Source organism: Lissotriton helveticus, chromosome 5_1, assembly GCF_964261635.1.
Source record: "Lissotriton helveticus chromosome 5_1, aLisHel1.1, whole genome shotgun sequence".
Taxonomy (NCBI): Eukaryota; Metazoa; Chordata; class Amphibia; order Caudata; family Salamandridae; genus Lissotriton; species Lissotriton helveticus.
In genome coordinates, this window is record NC_136065.1 from 440,766,677 (window position 1) to 440,788,846 (window position 22,170).

Sequence of the window (22,170 nt, forward strand, 5' to 3'; positions counted from 1 at the left end):
AAAAATGTTAAATCACTTTCCTTACTAGAGGACAAGGCATTATTCTCCAAAAGATCGCATGCATGGATGACCCTCAACTCTTATAAATCTCTAACACCACAAATATACTTTAACCAGGGTTACCCAAAAGCCATAAAAATGAAGTTCTTAAAATACAGACTAGGGATTCTGCCAAGCACAGAGTACCTTCCACCATGGCTTAGGAAAGACGGTAATGAGGCCTGCATGCTTTGCAACTCAAAAAAGGGTGATATTCTCCACATTTCCTGTCTCTGTGAAGAACTAAAACAAGCATGTCAACTGCTCCTTAAACATCAATTTAAGCAAAAAGGGATCAGTACCAGAAGGCAAGCGGTGCTCGCCTGCCTGAATCCATCAAACACTAAATTAAATTGCAGATACGTGAAATTTCTTGCAACGGTCGAGCAAAGAATGCCAAGACTGCTAAAATCGGGGATCAATACCACAGATACAGGCCTATAAGCAGACAGACAATATGACGCAAGGAAACTCACTGCTCCACTCTATGCAAAAATGTGCTTGAGCAACCATACTGAGCTATTCTTGGTGCAAACAGCAATGTACTTTTAATCTTATGCTTATTTTTTAACAGTTTTAAAAATTCATGTTTTACGATTTTTCTTCTTGTCACATGTATTGCACAGGTATTAATTAACTAACTAATAAACAAACTTAACTTAACTATCTACATGGGCCCATGTGATGTAAGCTTTGTAATCATAGTCCTTCAAACTTCCAAGAGCATGAATAAATTCTCCCTTTCCTCCAACAGCTGCCCCCTGGCTTCAGCAGTCAAGTACAGATCTGGGAGTACACCGTTCAGTACCTCCTCCTGCAGCTTAAAGTCAGCGTGCATTTTAATACGAGTTCCAAGCTTATTTGAAGTACAGTGACCTCACACCACCACACCTTGAGGGCTTCCCACTCAACCCCAAAGGAGGCTGCTGTTGCTGCATTATCTAGCCAATAGTTCTGGATCACCTCTCCAAGCAAGGCCCTAAATGCAGAGTCCTCCAGGAGGGTAGGATTCAATCGCCATGCCGGAACATGGGCTCGGAGACGTGCTCAGCAGTAGGCACAGAGCAAGGAGTTATGGTCAGAGTACATCCTCACCAAGTACTCTGCATCCACCACTCGCTCATGCATCGAGTCACAGGAGATTAATGCATCCAGGCGGACGTCCAATCAATGCAGGCCAGAGTGGAAGGAGAATGCCCAGACTTTAGGGTTACGCAACCTCAATCAATCTATGAGTCCCTATCCAAGTGTGGAAAGACCCTGCTAGTATATATGCGGGACGCTGGTAATGGGGTGTAAGACCTGTCCAGGTGAAGGTCTGCCACACAATTAAAATTCCCTTTGATTATGTTTGGGTAAGACAGCGTTGGTGTCAGTAGGGGCGTCAGGTTGGTCAGAATTCAGAGCATATAGATTGAGCAGCGCAATATCTTGGCAGTCCAATCTACCCAGCACTAGTATGAAGTGCCCCTCGGGCCGCCGTTGCCTTATGTAGTTGGAAAGGCACCCCCGGCCCTCGCACAAAAGCAGAGTAGGTCGTATAATAAAGTTACCCCCTCCACCTCTACAGGAGAACCTTACCCTCAGTGTCTGTCAAATGCGTTTCCTGTAAAAACGCAATTTCCCCTCTGCGTTTTATGTATGTAAGAACATTGTAGTGTTTTTCTAAGTAATCACTCGGAGTCTGTCTGCCATTGCAGGACTAATGTTTGTAGATTAGTGCACCATAGCTTTCTCTGCCAACCCCCATCACCATTAGCCATTCATGTGCATCGCCACCAGTATGTCACTCGGCACAGCCTCGTCCACCACAAGCACACCAAGAAAAAGAAGAAAAGCTAGGAGGAAAATCCTAACAAACCCATAAAACACTTACAACCCCCTCACAGGATTGCGACAAACACATCCTGTCCAAATCAAAGTAGGCAATGGCCTACAAACCAAAGCCCTAACAACAAGGGTAACAAACTCTGTAATGGAGGTTCTGCAGGGAAAGAGTCTTGCCAGCCTAACAAAGTCCATAGGATTTTTGTGCAATGAAAGGTTCCTCATAGTGTATGCTCCTCACACCTGCCTGGCACCTCTCCAGCCCCAAAAAGAAAAAAAACCTAATTACACTGGAATATATGACTGCCCCATCAACACAATACCACAGTTACAAGTCGAATCACTTGATGTACATCAGCTTTGCAGGTGGGAGTCAGAAGAGATCATCTGTAATACCTGGGGGGGGGGTTGTCAAGGGTGTTCTCCAGACCCGGGAGGGAGGGTTGGCAGGGATACTGTGTGCACGTTCCAGCAAATAGAACCTGGACAGGCCCTCCGGGGCCACGATTTTCTGCAGCCAGTTATCCTGGAAACCAAGCATGGACTCTTCTTCTACTCTCTCCGACAGTTCTACTTATCCAACTGTAGTTACGACAGGCACTCCCCTCCTGGTCGTCAAGCTTAACCTCCAATCGACGAATGTGGGCCTCCAAGGTAGTGAAGCGGCGATCCACGCTCAATATCTCGGGCAGCATGGCTTGGATGGAAGTCTCCGGGGCAGACACTTGTTCCAACACTTTAAGTCCATTTGGATGCCGCCCAGCTCCACCGCTACAAAGTCAATTTTGCTCTCTAACCGTTCTCCAGTAGCATCACTTGCCGCCAGCAATTTGTCAAATTTGCTATCAAGTTGCGTATTTTCACCACCTATGGGACGGGGGGGGGGACCGAGGCATTGTGCTTTATCCTCTGGGAGACACCCATTATGCAACAGTAGAAAGTAAGCAAGATCCCAGCTAGGCCCAATGCCCGCGGTACAGTAGAAATCGTTGCCCCCGCAGTGCGATTGGTGGGGACAGGCGGATTGGCAGGGGCCAGCATGATCACCGATGACTAACCATCAGGGCTAATGGACAAGGGGATCACTCACTGTATACCCTGCAGGAGCAGCCCCAATGTCCTTCTGTAATCTGCACTGTCATCATCCGCAGTCCAGGGTGTGTCCGTCACTTCCACACGGACACCACTGGCATCGATGAGGCCCCACAGGCTCCAGAGCCGCCTCACCAAGTCCAGGCACTGGTGGTTGCCCACTAACAAACTGGGTGAAGCCCCTTTCCCCCAACAGCTGCTCCCTGGAGGCATCTCAGATCACCTACAGTTTCGAGGGTGATGTGGCAGGCAGGCCAATGACACCAAAAGAGCAAGGTGAGAAAAAAGGGGGTAGAAATCCGATCTCCCCCCTCTTAGTGCGATGAAGCCCAGTCTAAGGGCCACTGAGTGCAGTGGTAATGAGGGTGGTCACCAGTCATTAGGCCCCAGGAGCCCTCAGTTATATCCTTGGGGAAACAGCCTGTCCTTGTTGCTGCCCCCAGCAGGAGGTGTAATGCCTAGGGAGTGGCAATGGCTGGTCAATATACTCTGGAGTGCTTCTCCGGCTCCAGCCGATTCAGTGCAGAATGCAAGGGCTGCATCCAAGAGAGGGGGCGGGCCCACAGCTTTCTGATTGCCACAGCCGTGTTCGATCAGCTATGCCAAGTACCACGCATCAGGCGATAGACTAACATTTCAATAAGGTGATCCGCATCACTGCACTGAAATGCATTGTCACACATTTCTAGCGCCTCCTCAGCCGTCAAGCCGGAGCGCTGATTGTGCAAAGGTTTTAGCTGGGAGCACTCGCTGCTTCAGCAGGCTTTATGGCTGGCTCAGGCAGCTCGTTCTGGTTAGGGCTGGCTACATTGTTTCAATCCGCATGGAGTACCAAAGTTACAGCCAGTAAAAAACACACACATCAACTAGGGCCTGGGCTGCTGCACAGAGTTCAGTCTGCAGATTCAGACAGACCCACGCAGCTTTCCCGGAGAGAGTGGTGATGTGTAATCAGCAACCTGACCCACTGACACTGACTGCAGTCCACTACTGGAGCAGCCATGAATGCAGCTTGAGTCAGAGTCCTGGACCGCGACGATGGTCAGTCCAGTGGACAGTCACAGGACGATGCCAAGGAGAGTTCTCGAGGCTGCCGGGCCGTACCCTAACGGTGCTTGCTGAAAGTAAGTGCCACTATGACTTATTGTTAATCACTTAGCTACGTGATTTGATTTATTTAGGCACGCACGTCTTCATTTAGCCTGTAACTGTAGTTTAGCTGAGAGGCTGATCTGCATTTCCCTGTATGTATGTATGTAGCGGATTTATAAAGCGCAGGAATCACCCCCAAAGGGGTATCTCCGCGCTGTCGAAGAGCGAGAGTCAAACAGGCACAAGCTACCTCAGCTTAGACTTTGAATAATTCAGTCTTTAGGAGTTTCCTGAAGCGGATGTGGCTGGGGCATTTGCGTAGGTCCTCTGGTAGGGTGTTCCAGTATTTCGAAGCCAGATAGGCCACAGTTTTGTCTCCTGATCGGATTTTCCTAAAGCGAGGGACCACTAACAGCCCCTTGCCTTCCGACCTGACATGACAATTCGGACAGTAAAGTTTGAACTTGTCTGCCAGATAGCTTGGGCACCATATAAAGTTTATGGGCGAGACAGCATAGCTTAAATGTAATGCTCTGGCGTATAGGGAGCCAGTGGAGAAGTTTCAACAATGGCCAAGGGGAGGTGCAAGGTAGTTTTTTAAGGGCCAGGTGTGCGGCCACATTCTGGACAATTTGCAATCTGCTAAGCAGTGATACGTTTGCGGCTGCCAATAAAGCATTTAAAAAGTCCAGGTGACCAATAATCAGAGCCTGAATTGAGGTTCTGCGTACAGAAAGGGGCAGCCATAAGAACACTACGCAGAAGGCTCAGCGTATGATAGCAGGTCCCTATGGTGGCCAAAATGTGATCCTTCATAGATAACTGTGCATCCAGCCGGACCCCTAGATTTTTTGCCATCGAGGTTGGAGAGGGAGCAGGGCCCAGCACTGTTGGCTACCACTCAGGGGACCAGGTGGTTTGTGCAGCGCCAAACAGCAAGATTTCAGTTTTTGTCGCATTTAGATGTTAGAAATGTTCCATCATCCACTCTGATATGGCTAACATTCCCCTAGCAATGCGCTGTATGCAGGCAGTCAGCATAAGTTAACTTATCAGCCGGGAGCCCCTAAAACAATTGTGAAAGTTACACAGCTCAGAGCTCTGCCGTCACTGACTGTATGCACAACAAGTTGAGTTCTGTTCAGTTTCATGAGGCTCGCTCAGTCACGCTCTGCGCTGAGGCCTCACACAAGTTGCAATACCATGTGAGCTTTTGAAAATATATTTTGTCCGTAATAAAAATGTAAGTTAGCGTAATAGGAGCAGCCAAAGAAACGATATATCAATTTAAGATAAACACTTTTATTATGCAACACTGTTGTCTCAGAAGTGTGCAAACATCTACTTATTTCATTAAAGCGAAACCCAACAGGTTCAGTTAGAAAAAAAGCGGTATGAGGTGGTCAGTGCTGGCTGCGTCATAGCTCTTTATTTTCTTACTTAAGGTTGGTAGGGGTGTTAGGGTAAGATGCAGCATTCATAATTAAACGTCTAATTAGCTGTGTATGCAGATGTTTTTAAAAATAGGTTAACCTGTTGCCTTTCAAGTCTTTAAAGAAATATACATTTAAAATAGTTATTAAATGGATGAAAGCAAAGTATGCGTCCAGCATGTGCATCTATCAATGACATATAGTCATACGGAGAGTTTAAAGTGTACGTTCCAATTAATTCATAAATAAATAAAAGCTGTTGACCAAAGTTTTTAAAGTATGCGGCCGGGATGTGCATCTGCTAACAACATAGTTACAAGGCGAGTTTAAAATATATATGTGAATATCATTAAAAAAATCCCTTGATTGAAGTATTTAAAGTATTCAAAAGAGAAAAAAAAGCAGCTAACAAAATACAGTCACAAAGAGTATGCCTGTGAGGCTAAAATTGTTTGTAAGCAGACATCAAGGGAGCAGAGAATAGTAGATCCTACAACCCAAACAGTGGAAGGACACACAAGTACCTCAGGCATGCATCAGAGAGGGTCAAAATTAACAGAAGACAACAAAGCAGAATGTGCTGCCAAACAAACAGAAACATACATGCCAAAAGTCCTGATTCTGGTGGGAGAATCACAATTATTGAAGCAAAAAATGCCTTAATTTTACGTGTCACAAAAATCCCACTACAGACCACCAGTAGGTTAGTCACTGTATGTAAGGCTGTGGCCGAATTATACTAGGTGATTCAAATGTAGAACATGGGAGGAAACATACAGCAAACAATTCACTGAGGAGAAATGGGACAAGCTACGGGGCTACTCAAAACTGGTTTCAAGAAATGCCACGTCCAAATGAACACTCTTTATCTATCTGCATCAGCAGTATCTTGAGCTACGCCTGTGACGGTCGGGTGACTCTGGTCAGTGGTGACGGAGATAGTGTCACTCATAGTATTTGAAATGTCACTCATAATTACACTGAAATTGTGAAAATATCACACATACCAATCTGAAACCTTGGCAGCTATGTTCGAAGGGTACGCCTCACCCGCCCTCTCGGTGCCAAATCCATAATGCAGCATGGCGTTGCTATCGCGTAGCCGCCATTTTACCTCCGCAAGTATCACCGTTCAGCCTCTGCATATCCAGACCCACTGCTGCAGCCCGTGTTATCCACAGCGGCTGTGGGCATACCCATGGCAGTCTGCCCAAGAGTTCCGCAGTGTCACTGCCTGCAGCACAGCAGCAAGCTCCCTTCATGTTGTTTCACCCACCCGGGCCGGAGTGATGCTTCTACCCGTGCCCTCTGTCTTCCTTCCTCCTGCCCTCCATGTTGCTTCCTCCCATCAACACCCTCAGTGTTGTTTCTTTTTTTTTTTTTTTTTTTTAAATTAATGCCCGAACACTAATTGATAAGTGACAAGAAAAAAGCACCCGTATCATTTTGTATGCTAGTGCATGCATGCCACATGCCTACAAAATATGAAATAACATTTATTACAATCACGTTGTTCCCTAGCATATAACTTAAATCTTTGTGTGTACAAACACCACTATACTGAGGACAGTGATAGAGCAAGTTTTCGCATATTACGCGACTTGCTTGAGTCATGAACCTCGAATCTGTTATAACCCGGTAACAAAATTGTATGTTGTACTAATTTTCCTTTATTTTTGAATGCGTGTGTATCTTAGTGATGCTTGCCTATGTGTTTTACTAATACGATTAATCTGTGTCCTTAAAATGGCCGCCGTTTGGAATATTGCTTCTGCGCATGCGTTAGTCACACTCACGTGACGTGACGTAGTTGTAATTCTGGAGGGAAAGGGTGCGCATGCGTAATAGCCACAAGATGGCTGCTTATGTATTAACTTGGTGAAGCTCGTGCAGATGCTCTCGTGTTATTGTGTATTGCACTAATATAAACCTGCATAGTATATTTTTATAGTGATAAACCATAAGTATACAATCATGATGTGTAGTATATTCATTTATTTCTATGTTTTAATTTGTTTTCGCTTACTTTTCATGTACCACGATAACTGGGGGGTCTGACTGTGACGAGAACCATTCTGACGGTCCCTTCTGCGCATGTCACGCAGCCAGGGAGAAATGTCCTTGAGCAGTGGAACTCAGCCAGCTGGCAGCCACAGTCAAGATGCTCCTGCGAAAGCCACCTCTGACCTAGGAGGATGGAGCAGAATTTGTTCTTCGTTTGTAACAAATGTAATTCTTCATTGTATTCTGTGATACTTTTCGTGGGAACCCCAATCTTGCTAGGCGGATCCCTAGAATGTAAATATGGGCTTACAATAGTCTGTTCTGATTGGTGTGTTAACCTAGCCTACTTTGGGACCAATCGAAATTGTGGATTCTGACACTTTGCAACATTGGGGGGTGGTACACTGACCCCAAAACAGTATATCTAGCCTAGGTTCAGCTAGAGAAATTGTCCGACTTGTCTGAATAGCTGACCTGTCACTGACCCAACGCACTCCATAGACTTTAAAGGTTTTACTAAACCTTAAGTGCTGGCGGAGCACTTTGCTGGGGAGTTCGCTAACCCAATCGGGGTTCTGACTGATAGCTGCAGAGAGGGTGGAGCGCAGGCGTTGCTTCCAATCTGTGGGTGCTGGTCGTGCCTTGGTGGTCCTGTCCTGATCCTAATCTGGGTTTCCTGTCCTGTCCTGGGGTGTCCATTCTGCACCTGCTGTCCCATTGATGACTGCTATTCCTTGGGGTATTTCCTGTCCTTGACTGATCCGTGGCCAGGGTTGGTTTTCACACCATTCTAGGTAAATATATAGATAGGGCTGAGAACTCTATACTGCACCTTGCTATTTTCTGTCTTTGCTTCAATAAAGACATACCTTTGCACATGTTATAATTTCCATGTTTTTCGCAATCTACTATATGAATGACCATGGCATTTTTCATAGCATGTTCCTATGTTACGCTACCTTTTAGAGCACAATTCTCTCCATACGGTTTATGAATTTAGATGTGGTTTATAGTTTCTCCTGAATTCTATTCTTGAAATAATAATAATTGAATTATAGCGTGTTCCACTTCTCACCCTTTCAATAGATGTATAGGATTCCAAATTTTCCACTCATTTTCATGAAGTACGTCCCAATAGTATAATTCTAGTACATGCAATAAGTTTGCTCATTTATAGATGTCTATTCTTGAGTTTCAGTTTAAGTCTACTTAGCGTGTTCCCTGTCGCACTATTTACAACTTAAATGATTGCCCTTACACTTTTCTTGTATGGTTATGTTCTTTTTGTTATCTTGATTATCGATTGCCTTTTAACTGTAAGCCTAATGCTCTCAGAAACTGATTTCTAGATAAAACCTTTAAAACTTCTCAGTTGTCCGTGGTCATTTAATGAATATCAAAGTTATTTAAAGTTGGGTTTGTATTTTGCCTGCCTTTCTTTTACAGCTAGCTCCCTGATCTATCATGGTCATTAGGTACCCGTGACGGTGGATGGTAAGTCGGGTACATTAGAATACAATAGGAAGGAATTAGGGTTGCTGATGGTAGGTTTGTGAGGTCACCTGATTAATGTATATGGTGATTTGAAATCTATGGGCCCGAAACCTATATGGTGAAATTGTTGGTCGGGTGACCCACGATCTCTATCAGTAATTTTCTGGTAGCAGAGGTAATGGTTAGGGACTAGTTAAAGTTAGGTAGGACTAGTTAAGCTAGATAGGTTGGATGCTGCTAAGTTTTATGATAACATTTTATTGCTGCTAAAAATAAACGTTTTCTTGGATTGATCACCCACGTGAAATGTTTGCTTTGAAAAATTATGAAATGTTTTAAATTGTGTTTCTTATTATTGTATTGATATATGTATTAACCCACTCGTTAAGTTACTGTTACATGTTTGTTGGGAATCCCTGGGGAATTGAATAGCGAGTGGTGAAGAGAATCCACTTGCTTTGAGGTCACTGGCTTTAAGGAAAGTTGGTGCAGGTTAAGTAGAACTGGAAGCACTAACTAGGGTTTCTAAATGTATGTTTGAATAAATGTTAGCAACGAGGTTCATTGGCAAAATTCCTATTGTGGCATAACCTAGTGAGGGTCACACCGGAAAAGTAGCAGGTTCATCGGAGCTTGAGTGAAAGCAAAAGGAGCTCGCTGGTGAAACTTTAGACTTGGATATATCCCGGAAAGGTGGATGAGTCTAGGGAAGTAGCAGGTTCTCCAATGCTTGTGTGAAGGGTAGGCAGAAGAGATCTATCCGTAGTGTGTGAAAAGTAGACGGAAGGAGTTTACTTGCAGTGAAACAAATCTTTCCTGTCTAGACACTTGAGTACAATGGCGAATGTGTATTCGTTGTTAAATAACCAAGCACTAGCACTTTAGAAAGAAATAAAGTTTCCGTTACCTTGTGAAGGAGGGAGTCAGTCGCGAAGCTGCTCTGACGTCACTCCGTGCCGCCCTGGGATTGGTAGACGCAGCGGGTGTGTAGCGGAGCTGGAATTGTAAAGGAGGGGTGAGTGCCGAAGCGTGAGTACTGTCTCACGAAAGGCCGCGCACCCATTGGTCGAGATTATTTGAACCCATGCACTCTATTGGTTGCACGAAAATAAAAGACGCATTTGGATTGGAAGTGATTTTGTAAACAGAGTCACTCGCAGAAATCGTATGTGGCATTCGTATAGACCGCATACTAGACCTGATCCACGACATTTGGGGTTTGAGAACGATCAGTGGAAAGGTCATAAAACTGACATTATGTACGGAAACAAAAGAAAATTGTCCCTTGTAAATAAGGTAAAGAATTACTTCAAAAAGGACAAACCAATTAGAACCAGAGAAGGTGTTGTCATTCCGCCACCGAATACTCCCGCATCTTTCATGATGTTCGATAAAGGGTACCACTTGTGTGTATGGTTGGAAAATTGGGTGGAATACACGAAAGATGACGGAGTATTGGCTTTTCCGTTAGAGGGTACATTTAACGGCAGAATTCTATTCAATTTAAGAACCCGAATGAATGATTTACATCCCAGACCTAGATTAACGCAGTACGAAGCTTTAGAAGAATGGGAGATCGAGGCTTTCGAAAGAGATAAGCCCCGAATGGATAAAGGGCTTACAAAATTTTATCCGAAATTGAAGCAAGAGACCCGAGACAAAAAGATGAAACAACGGAGACAGAATATGATTGTAGAAGGACTGTTTCCAATGATGCCGGTGGGTGGTCCTCCTGGAGGGGAAAAGAAGACAGAAAAGTGCAAACATTGGGTACCTATTGGAGAGTCGGATGATGAATTATTAGATGACCTGTTTATGAGAAGTCCGCCTCCTTACAATGAAAGAAATAGACCTTCCAGTGAGGGGGATAATTCCCGAAGACCTCCTCTCCAGGAAGAGGCCAGATCTGCCAGTGTGGGAGGGGGTTGCTTCATACCTCCCTATACCGAGAGTTTAGGTCCCGTAGATGCCAGGGATATTTATCCAAGAATGCCAGCTAGTGGGGACGCAAGATACTCCCGTGAAAGAGACTTTTGCTCTAGATCTCCCTACGAAGGTGAGGCAAGACCATCCAGTTCAGGAATGCCGTTCCTAAACCCTCCATATGAGGAAGAACCAAGATCCCTAGGCACAGGTACTTTGCCCCCAAGACCTAGTAATAACGAAGGACCCAGAGAGACACTTCCCACTGCCCCGAGTTGTGCTCCAACTTTAACCCCACAAGTATTACATGACAATTCAGTCGAAAGGATATTGGAGGACAGAGAACGAGAGGCACTAGCTAAGCAGAGAGCTGAAATAATTCAGAGGATTTCTCAGTTAAATGCAAGTCCTGAGTCTTTAACAATCCCGGTTACTATTGGACCAGTGGTTCCATTGTATGGGGATCGACAGGGAAGTCCAAGAACTCCAGTTATTACCCCAGTTGTAGCCCAACCTAGATCAGAGCCCTTAATTGTAGATGACTTAACAAGTGAATGTGAGTCTGAAGTGTCGCTAATGGATCTGCCCATTAGGGAACCAGGAAAAAGGATGCAGAAAAGACATAATCCTTTCAATGCGAGGGAGATTCAAATGGAATCAACTTCGGGTACTAAGAGTGTCACGGTAGTAACTCCTGAAGAAATTGAGAGATGGAGTCGAGAATTAGAAAAACAAACTCTTCAGTCGAAACTTCTAGATCTCTACAAACTGAGAGTAGAAATAGAAGAACTTATGGCAGGAAATGTAGGATTAGATCGATTAAATACCTACTCAGAAGAAGAGCTGTTGTTCATCTGCAAGAGCCTTACTGGAAATGCCAGGGTACTCCATGAAAAACTAACTGACACTGCAGCTAGTATGGGAATAGATATCTCGAAATCAAAACCTTTGCAAAAACCGTACAGAGCAGATTTCTCAGACAAGGATCTGGAAAACCTGAACATGTCAGGGAAGAAGGCACAGGTCAAAGAGTTATTGACAGTATTACAGAAATGGGGAGATGTGGACAGGTGGAAAGCCAGGTGGGCCAAAAAGAAAGAGGAGGCTAGATCTAAACAAGTGACTCCTCAATTCGTTCTAAAGGAAGCTGATAAACCAGAACAGTTATGTCCTATGCGTGAAGTGCCAGGTGGAAAATACGTACATGTTCCATGGTCCAGACAGGATATTGTGTCCTTTACAAATGATTTCCCAAAGTTACGAGAGAAGCCTGTGGACTGGTACAGGCAGGTGGAAAGGTTTGTAAAGGTTCAAAAATGCCTGTGGAAAGATTTGGATGGGTTCTTTGATATTGTGGTTCCGGTAGACTTATGGACCGAGTGTAAAATAGCCATAGCTTGGCCTAGTGAGGAGTACCCGAGGGACTCTAGAACAGGGGAACCCTCTAAAGAAGTGATGAGAAAATAACATGTAATTCAACATTTGAAGCTAAAAGTGCCCGCAAAGGAAACTGATTGGCCAAAAATAGATAGAACCACGCAGGAAAGGGACGAGACTGTGCACTCCTTTTATGAAAGACTGTTACAGGTGTTTAAAACATACAGTGGCATAGATAACATCGATATGAAGGATATGACTCACTTCATTTACAGGTTTGTAAACGGTTTAAGACCCGAAATTTGTCAGTGGATGAAAGATAATAAAATTTGTTGGCAGTCCAAGAAAATAGATGAGGTCCTACGGTATGCAAAATACTGTGAGGACGAGATGGCAGATAAGAAAAAAGCACTCAAGGAAAAGGTGATGTGGGCACAAGTAAAGCTCGCAGAACAACAGGAAAAGCAATTAAGTAAATTGAGTAAGAGTGCCCAAAATCAAGGCCCTGGGGGTGGGGGAAAGCCCAAAGTAAAAATGAGCAGAGAAGAAGCTAAAAAGACATTTCCCTGCCACCAGTGCGGGGAAATTGGACATTGGCGAGACGAGTGTCCATATTTACAGCATGATAATACCCAAACCCCTGATTTAATTCCACAGACGCAGAATGAAAAACCAAGAAAGACCCAGCAGCAGGTAAAAACAATCCAAGTGCCCCGAGCGCCAAAACCTAATTTTAAGGGAAAATCACCGCAGGGTGACGACATAGAGATCTGGGGAGGCAATGAGAACAGAAATGCAGCAACTTCGCAGTATTTGTTAAATGACACTTTTCTCTGTGACGACCAGTACTGACGGGGCCTGAGAGGGGAGGACAAGGAGTGTGTACTTGGCGCCTCCTTGCCGGTAGACCAGTCAGGACCATACATTGAAGGAAAGGTTGTGGAAATGATGTCACCTTTCTGTTGGATACTGGTGCTACCCGTTCTACTGTGAGAACAGCGGACGTTCCAAACCTACTCCTCTCGGGAGAAGCAATCCAGGTAGTAGGTGTATCTAATCAATTGATAAGTACCCCAGTTACTGAGCCCATGGAGATTACAATAGGGAACTTTAAAGAAATGCATAGATTTGTCGTTTGTGACACTAGTCCAGTAAACTTACTGGGACGTGATTTGTTGTGCAAAATGAACTGTACTATCTTTTGCACACCAAAGGGCGTCGAAATTCAGACCCCAGACGAAGATGGCATCTACAAATTAATGTTAATCAGACCTGACTCAGAAATTAAACGAATGACTATACAAGACTTACCTGAAGAACTTCAACAGACAGTGAAACCAGAAGTATGGGACTTTACAGGAAAGGATGTAGGATTAATGGCAAATGTAGATCCCATACAAATAGCCATGAAAGAAAATGCAGTTTACCCCAATACCAAGCCTTACAGAATGAGCGCTGAAGTGAGAGCAGGAGTTGCCATTGAAATACAGAAATTGCTAGAAGCAAACATCATACAGGAAGTGATGAACAGCCCGTGTAATTCCCCCATAATTGGAATTAAGAAACCTAGTGGCAAGTACAGAGTAGTGCAGGACCTGAGAAAGGTAAACAAGATCGTTGTTCCTTGCTGTCCTATTGTCCCGAACCCCGCAGTGATCCTGTATCAGATTCCTTGGGATGCTGAGTGGTTCACTGTGATAGACCTGTGTCAAGCATTCTTTTCAATCCCATTGCATCCAGACAGCAAATTTCTTTTCTCATTTGCTTTCAATAGTCACGTGTACGTTTGGAATAGGGTCCCCCAAGGGTACACCGAAGTCCATCTATCTTTAATCAGATCCTGAAAAAGTGCCTTGAATCTTTAGTCTTACCTGGAAAGTCTGTTTTGGTGCAGTATATTGACGACCTCTTGGTGGCGTCTAAAAGTCATAGGGACTGTGTGATTGACACCATTGCCTTATTGAATCACTTAGGTGAAAAGGGACATAAAGAGGCCCCTGAAAAATTGCAGTTCTGTTCAAAATCAGTGAAATATCTGGGGCACCAGATAGAAAAAGGCATCCGAAAAGTCACTTCAGAGAGAGTCAGAATAATTCAAAAGATGCAGTTACCCCGTACTCAGAAAGAGATCAGAATGTTCCTTGGGGTTGTAGGCTATTGCAGGCAATGGATTGTGGGATTCGCAGTCCTAGCAAAGCCTTTGAAAAAAATGACAAAGAAAGGAGCAAAGGACCCAGTTGAATGGGATGATGAAAGCTTAACAGCATTTACCAAATTACGAGATTGTCTGTGTACAGCCCCTGCTTTAGGCATGCCTGACTATTCTAAGGAGTTTGCCCTGTTCTGTGACACACGAGACAATTGTGCATTGTCAGTCTTAACCCAGGAGCATGGGTTGATTAGGCGCCCAGTGGCATATTTTTCTGCCACTTTGGATCCAGTGGCTGCTGGATTACCTGGGTGTCTGAAAGCGGTAGCTGCCACTTGCACGAGCTTAGAGCAGAGTGAATCCATTGTGATGGGACATCCTGTAACTGTGTATGTTCCACATGCAGTTGTAATTTTACTGACCCGAACCAAGACTCAGTATCTCACTCCTAGTCGGCTGACTAAATACGAGAGGATTCTCGTGGGTGCTGCAAATGTAGTTATTACTCGGTGTAATATCCTGAACCCAGCCACCCTACTCCCTGACTCAATGATTGTAGAAGATGAAGGAGAGAACGAGCATGACTGCATTGACCTGACAGAATTCAGTACTAAACCCCGCCCAGACATTAAGGAAGCCCCTTTGCCTGTACATGATGAGGAGTTCTTTGTGGATGGCTCATGTATGAGACACGAACTTGTAGGCCTAAGCGCTGCTTATGCTGTAGTCTCTTTAAACGGCATTAAAGAAGCATCATGTTTATTTGGAGTAAAGTCTGCACAAGTAGCCGAATTGATAGCATTGATAAGAGCTTGCAAATTGGGAAAAGACAAAAGAATAACAGGGTATACTGACAGTCAGTACTGTTATGGGGTTGTGCATGACTTTGGCCAATTATGGCTACAAAGAGAATTCCTGACTTCATCAGGTACCCCCATTCGGAATGGGAGGGTTGTACAAAATTTACTGGAAGCAATCCAATTACCAAAGGAATTAGCAGTGGTCAAATGTGTTGCCCATAAGAAAGGCCTTGACGCTGTATCTTTGGGAAATGATTTTGCTGATCAAGTGGCAAAACAGTGTGCTAAAGATCGCATGTCCATAAATATCAAACTGGGAGGGACTGGAAACAGCTGCCAACTTATGGTGTTTGAAAAGTGCCTACCTGGGATGAGGTGAGAGATTGGCATCATGCTACGCCAATGAAATAGCAAGAAAGGTGGAGAAAACTTGGTTGTCGACCAAGAAGTGAGGATTGTGTCATTGTGGGCCCAAATGGTATGCCTGTGTTACCTAGACACCTGCTTGCCTCTATGGCCAGATTGATACATGGAAATTCACACACTGGTAGGGATGCCATGGTTCTGGTGTTTCAGCAGACCTGGTATAATCCGAAGTTCAGGAAGGTAGCGGAATCACTCTGCCAGAGGTGCTTAACATGTCAGCAGTTCAACCCTGGTAAAAGAACAGTAGTTGAACTGGGGAAAATTGGAAAATCAGGGGGTCCCTTTGTGAGAATACAGATTGACTTCATTACCATGCCTCGCTGTGAGGGAAAAAGGTATGTCCTTGTCATTGTCTGCCTGTTTTCAAAATGGGTGGAAGCTTACCCTGCCACACAGAATGATGCCATAACCGTAGCCAAAATATTACTACGAGAACCAATACCTAGGTTCGGGGTTCCAGTCACTATTGAATCAGATAGAGGAAAACATTTTCAGAATGAGGTAATCGATCAGCTCTGTAAAGCATTTGGAATCACACAAAAGCTGCACTGTGCATATCGTCCAGAGGCTTCTGGAGTAGTAGAGCAAATAAATGGCACTATAAAATCGAGATTAGCGAAAATGTGTGACTCTACTGGCATGAACTGGATAACTGCCTTGCCTCTTGTACTGATGGGACTCAGAAGTATTCCAGACCGAAAAACAGGCTTGAGCCCCCATGAGATCCTGATGGGAAGAGTGATGAGACAAGCATGGGTACCAGGATACAAACTGTTAAGCATTACTGATGATTTGGTATTTGAGTTCTGCAAGCAACTGGGTGACCAAGTGCGTTCTATCTCTCGCCATATTGGGGAAGACGCCGTCGCAAACCCGACAACTCCAGTCCACAAGTTGGTTCCTGGTGACTGGGTTAGAATCAAGAAGCATACTCGTTCGAGTTGCCTTGCACCGAGGTGGGGAGAAAAGCGCCAAATAATACTGGTGACCACGACAGCAGTGAAGTGTGCAGGCGTTCCCAAGTGGATCCATGCCAGCCATACACAGAAAGTAGTTCCAGACGAGGAACCTGGAGCCGAAGGTTGTACAGCTGAGGAGTCTGCAGACGTTGGTCCTGATGTAGCTGATGACGAACAACCGAGCACCAGTCCAGATGATTGGATACCCTTAATCGACTTGACTGAAGACCCAATCAGAACAAGAGAGCGAACCCAGGAAGATAGAGAGTGGAATAGAGAGGAAGAGATAGGCGAAGACCCTCAGATCATTGAGATTCACGTCAAATCTGAGGAAGAAGAGGAAGGTCAGACAGGGACAGAACAGGTGATTGACACACCTCCACAAACTCCTGAAACTGAAAAGGGACAGACTAGAACTAGTACAAAAGTTCGAGCAGAAGAAAATCAAGAGATCGAAGTGCTTGAACAGGATCAGATAGAAATAGAAGAACGTGTTCAGGACTCAGAAATAGAGACATTCGAAAGCCAAAACAAAAATTCCCCTGAACCAGGCCAGCTTAGTAACCAGGCAGAAGAAATAGATACAAGACCTGGAACTAGTCAGACAGGAAGGGAAGAGACAGAGATAGAAGTGCCACAAACAAACGAAAATAAAAGAGTATTAGAAGAAAGCCAAATCACAGTGCCAGCTAAAAGACTCAAGAAAAAGAAAAATATTGAACCAGGATATATTAAGAAACTGAGACTGAGAATAAAAACAGTAGAAGAAAAACTTGCAGAAAGAAGGAAAAATCCTCGAATTACAGAACAAACTGGAGAAAGCTCCAAAAGAAGGAGTGATCGAATAAAAAGACTGAACGAAAAATACCAAAATCCTGAAAGGACATTTTTAATTTTGGAGGATTTTGAGGATCTTGATATAACTGACGAAAGTGACGGAGAACCGATTGCTGATCAGTCTACAGAAGAGGAAGACGAATTAACCTGAATTTGCACGAGTAAGCTACCTGTGCAGAGTTACAAAGAGGGGTTGAGAAATCTTCTTCTGAACGAAAATGTCTGATTCAAACGTGAATGGAAGACCTAGACGCAGTTGTTGCAAAACATGCTGCCGAGTATGTATATGTAGCATAGTTATAGTGATAATAATTTGGATAGGACTAACAGTTTTTATTCCTTATATGGTAAGCAAAAATACTAATATTGACCCTACTCAGACTGTGACTACTGACATTGAAGAACTGACAACACGAAGTGTAGAAAGATGTGAAAAAGCACTCAGACAAACAAAACGAGACTTAGAAGCAGCAGATGAGGAAGGACTACATTATCATGGAGTTAGAAACCAGACACAGTTAAATGTTTTCGCTAATCTTTTAGTGCACTATGTAGAAACTATGGAAATAGAAGACTGCTATGTCTGCATGAAGCTACCTACTTCTGTAGCTGAAGGCGTGACTTATCATCACCTACCTTTGACCTATGGGATTTCCTGTAGCATTTTAGCTAGTTTATTTTACAAAAGAGGACCGTTACAGTATTACTATTCTAATTCAGACGTAATATTTTCTGAACTTCCTATACGTGGAAATCTGAATCCTGTACATACTAAAAGTGACGTTACACGTTATATGGGAGAATACTTTCTGACAATAGGTACTATAGACTTAAATGAAGCACACAGGGATAACTTGACCTGTTCATTACATGAACAAGAAAAAATATTTTTAAACATGGCAGAGAAAAGAAGGGAGAGTTTCCAAAGAAAAGCTAATGACAAAAGACAGAAAACTCCTAAATGGGCTGAAAACATGGAAGGCACCTCAAATGGTGGGAGTGGTCCTGCTTTGTTGCTGGATTTCGAAAGGAAAGGGAAACTCTGCCTTCACCGCGAGAAGACTAGTTATTATAATAACATTTTCATTGGTTCCAGTCAATGTGAACACAATTACAAGGTAATTGGAGGTTGGGGTTTCAAAAATGGGTCAGAACCTGTGTTTCCCGGAATTTATTATATATATGTGGAAACAAGGCTTATTTTCAAATTGCCGGATCACTGGTATGGAAGCTGCTACTTTGGCATTGTTTTCCCGAAAATATACCATGTGAAAGAAATTGCTGGAAGCAATAAAAACACTAATGGCTTAGTGCGTAGTAGAAGAGAAAGCGTAGGTGAAATAATGGGTAGTATTTTTAGTGCACTGATACAGAATTTGCAAATTGTCCACAATAGTGGATGTGCTGTCTACGGACACAGCTCATGGATTCTTGCTGGTCAATACTGAAATGGTTGCGATCAGATCAATGGTTTTGCAGAACAGACTTGCGCTTGACACCTTATTAGCAAAAGAGGGCGGAGTCTGCCGGATGCTGAAGGCGCAACATTGTTGCACTTACATACCGGACAAAAGTGTACAGATCAAAAGATATGTGAAAAACATTACTAATTTGGAAAAGGAACTCAAACCACTGGAGGTTGACAGTGCCTGGAAGAGACTTGTTGATGGTCTCTCCAATGTAGGTCATTGGTTTGCTAATTTAGGTAGAAGTTTATTGTTCAAGGTGCTGATGCCAATTGGAGTGATAGGGATCCTAATCTTTCTCATATTTGTCTGTTGCAAATGTCGCAAACACACAAAGAAATACACTGTGAATAGAAGGGGTGTGAAACGGAGTGTGGATGAGCTTGAATTGGAAGAAATGAATAATCAGATTTACAAAAAGGTGAAAAATTCTCACCCTAGCAAAGATGTGAAAGAGAAATTGAATCGCTTGTTGGAAGATATTGAGATGCATAAGGTGTGAGAAAAGTTGGCATCTGGTTCCATTTTTGTTTGTGATGATAGTAAATATCATCAAAGAGGGGATTGATAGAGCAAGATTTCGCATATTACGCGACTTGCTTGAGTCATGAACCTCGAATCTGTTATAACCCGGTAACAAAATTGTATGTTGTACTAATTTTCCTTTATTTTTGAATGCGTGTGTATCTTAGTGATGCTTGCCTATGTGTTTTACTAATACGATTAATCTGTGTCCTTAAAATGGCCGCCGTTTGGAATATTGCTTCTGCGCATGCGTTAGTCACACTCATGTGACGTGACGTAGTTGTAATTCTGGAGGGAAAGGGTGCGCATGCGTAATAGCCACAAGATGGCTGCTTATGTATTAACTTGGTGAAGCTCGTGCAGATGCTCTCGTGTTATTGTGTATTGCACTAATATAAACCTGCATAGTATATTTTTATAGTGATAAACCATAAGTATACAATCATGATGTGTAGTATATTCATTTATTTCTATGTTTTAATTTGTTTTCGCTTACTTTTCATGTACCACGATAACTGGGGGGTCTGACTGTGACGAGAACCATTCTGACGGTCCCTTCTGCGCATGTCACGCAGCCAGGGAGAAATGTCCTTGAGCAGTGGAACTCAGCCAGCTGGCAGCCACAGTCAAGATGCTCCTGCGAAAGCCACCTCTGACCTAGGAGGATGGAGCAGAATTTGTTCTTCGTTTGTAACAAATGTAATTCTTCATTGTATTCTGTGATACTTTTCGTGGGAACCCCAATCCTGCTAGGCGGATCCCTAGAATGTAAATTTGGGCTTACAATAGTCTGTTCTGATTGGTGTGTTAACCTAGCCTACTTTGGGACCAATCGAAATTGTGGATTCTGACACTTTGCAACATTGGGGGGTGGTACACTGACCCCAAAACAGTATATCTAGCCTAGGTTCAGCTAGAGAAATTGTCCGACTTGTCTGAATAGCTGACCTGTCACTGACCCAACGCACTCCATAGGTGACTGAAAACAGAGCGCTGCGGAGCACTCTGTCCGAATTTGACCTTAGACTTTAAAGGTTTTACTAAACCTTAAGTGCTGGCGGAGCACTTTGCTGGTGAGTTCGCAAACCCAATCGGGGTTCTGACTGATAGCTGCAGAGAGGGTGGAGCGCAGGCGTTGCTTCCAATCTGTGGGTGCTGGTCGTGCCTTGGTGGTCCTGTCCTGATCCTAATCTGGGTTTCCTGTCCTGTCCTGGGGTGTCCATTCTGCACCTGCTGTCCCATTGATGACTGCTATTCCTTGGGGTATTTCCTGTCCTTGACTGATCCGTGGCCAGGGTGGGTTTTCACACCATTCTAGGTAAATATATAGATAGGGCTGAGAACTCTATACTGCACCTTTCTATTTTCTGTCTTTGCTTCAATAAAGACATACCTTTGCACATGTTATAATTTCCATGTTTTTCGCAATCTACTATATGAATGACCATTGCATTTTTCATAGCATGTTCCTATGTTACCCTACCTTTTAGAGCACAATTCTCTCCATACGGTTTATGAATTTAGATGTGGTTTATAGTTTCTCCTGAATTCTATTCTTGAAATAATAATAATTGAATTATAGCTTGTTCCACTTCTCACCCTTTCGATAGATGTATAGGATTCCAAATTTTCCACTCATTTTCATGAAGTACGTCCCAATAGTATAATTCTAGTACATGCAATAAGTTTGCTCATTTATAGATGTCTATTCTTGAGTTTCAGTTTAAGTCTACTTAGCGTGTTCCCTGTCGCACTATTTACAACTTAAATGATTGCCCTTACACTTTTCGTGTATGGTTATGTTCTTTTTGTTATCTTGATTATCGATTGCCTTTTAACTGTAAGCCTAATGCTCTCAGAAACTGATTTCTAGATAAAATATTTAAAACTTCTCAGTTGTCCGTGGCCATTTAATGAATATCAAAGTTATTTAAAGTTGGGTTTGTATTTTGCCTGCCTTTCTTTTACAGCTAGCTCCCTGATCTATCATGGTCATTAGGTACCCGTGACGGTGGATGGTAAGTCGGGTACATTAGAATACAATAGGAAGGAATTAGGGTTGCTGATGGTAGGTTTGTGAGGTCACCTGATTAATGTATATGGTGATTTGAAATCTATGGGCCCGAAACCTATATGGTGAAATTGTTGGTCGGGTGACCCACGATCTCTATCAGTAATATGAGCTGATGCATGAGATGTTATGTGCTAATACCTCGAAATAGAAAGGTCAGTTTACGTTAGATTTGTGAGTTACTTTTGGAACGCAGCAAATTTACTGGTATAATGGTTGACTCTGGGCGTAAGGACTCACATCTTTCATGTCATTAAATCCTTGTCCATTTTCAGCAATAACAGGTACATAGATAAAAAGTAAATCACATTACACATTTCACTAAACTATACAAACTATGGTAATATTTTCCTTATCATTACTCTCCATCGATACTGTCTAAAGGGCTCTTTTTTCCAATCAACTAGATTTAAATTCAGTGTGGTTGTATCAAACAAGTTGTGCACTCAAACCCAATCCTCCTGGTGAGATGTAAACTCTTCCTTCCTAGGCCACAGCACTGAAGGTAAAGCTTTTCTATCATTCCTCCTATTAAAAAGCCAATTCTAAATTATAATTGTAATCAACAGAAGAAATTGGTTTTCTGACTGTAGGAGATGAGTAGAAACCTATCATCTATTACCATGTTTAGTTTATTCTAGGTTGCATTAACCTCA

At 43.4% G+C, this 22,170-nt stretch overlaps 1 protein-coding gene across 32 annotated transcripts in view; it reads right to left on the bottom strand.

The window, feature by feature from the left end:
- Positions 1 to 22,170, bottom strand: part of ANK3 (ankyrin 3) — a 1,924,186-nt gene that overhangs the window by 157,492 nt on the left and 1,744,524 nt on the right. The window lies entirely within an intron of this gene.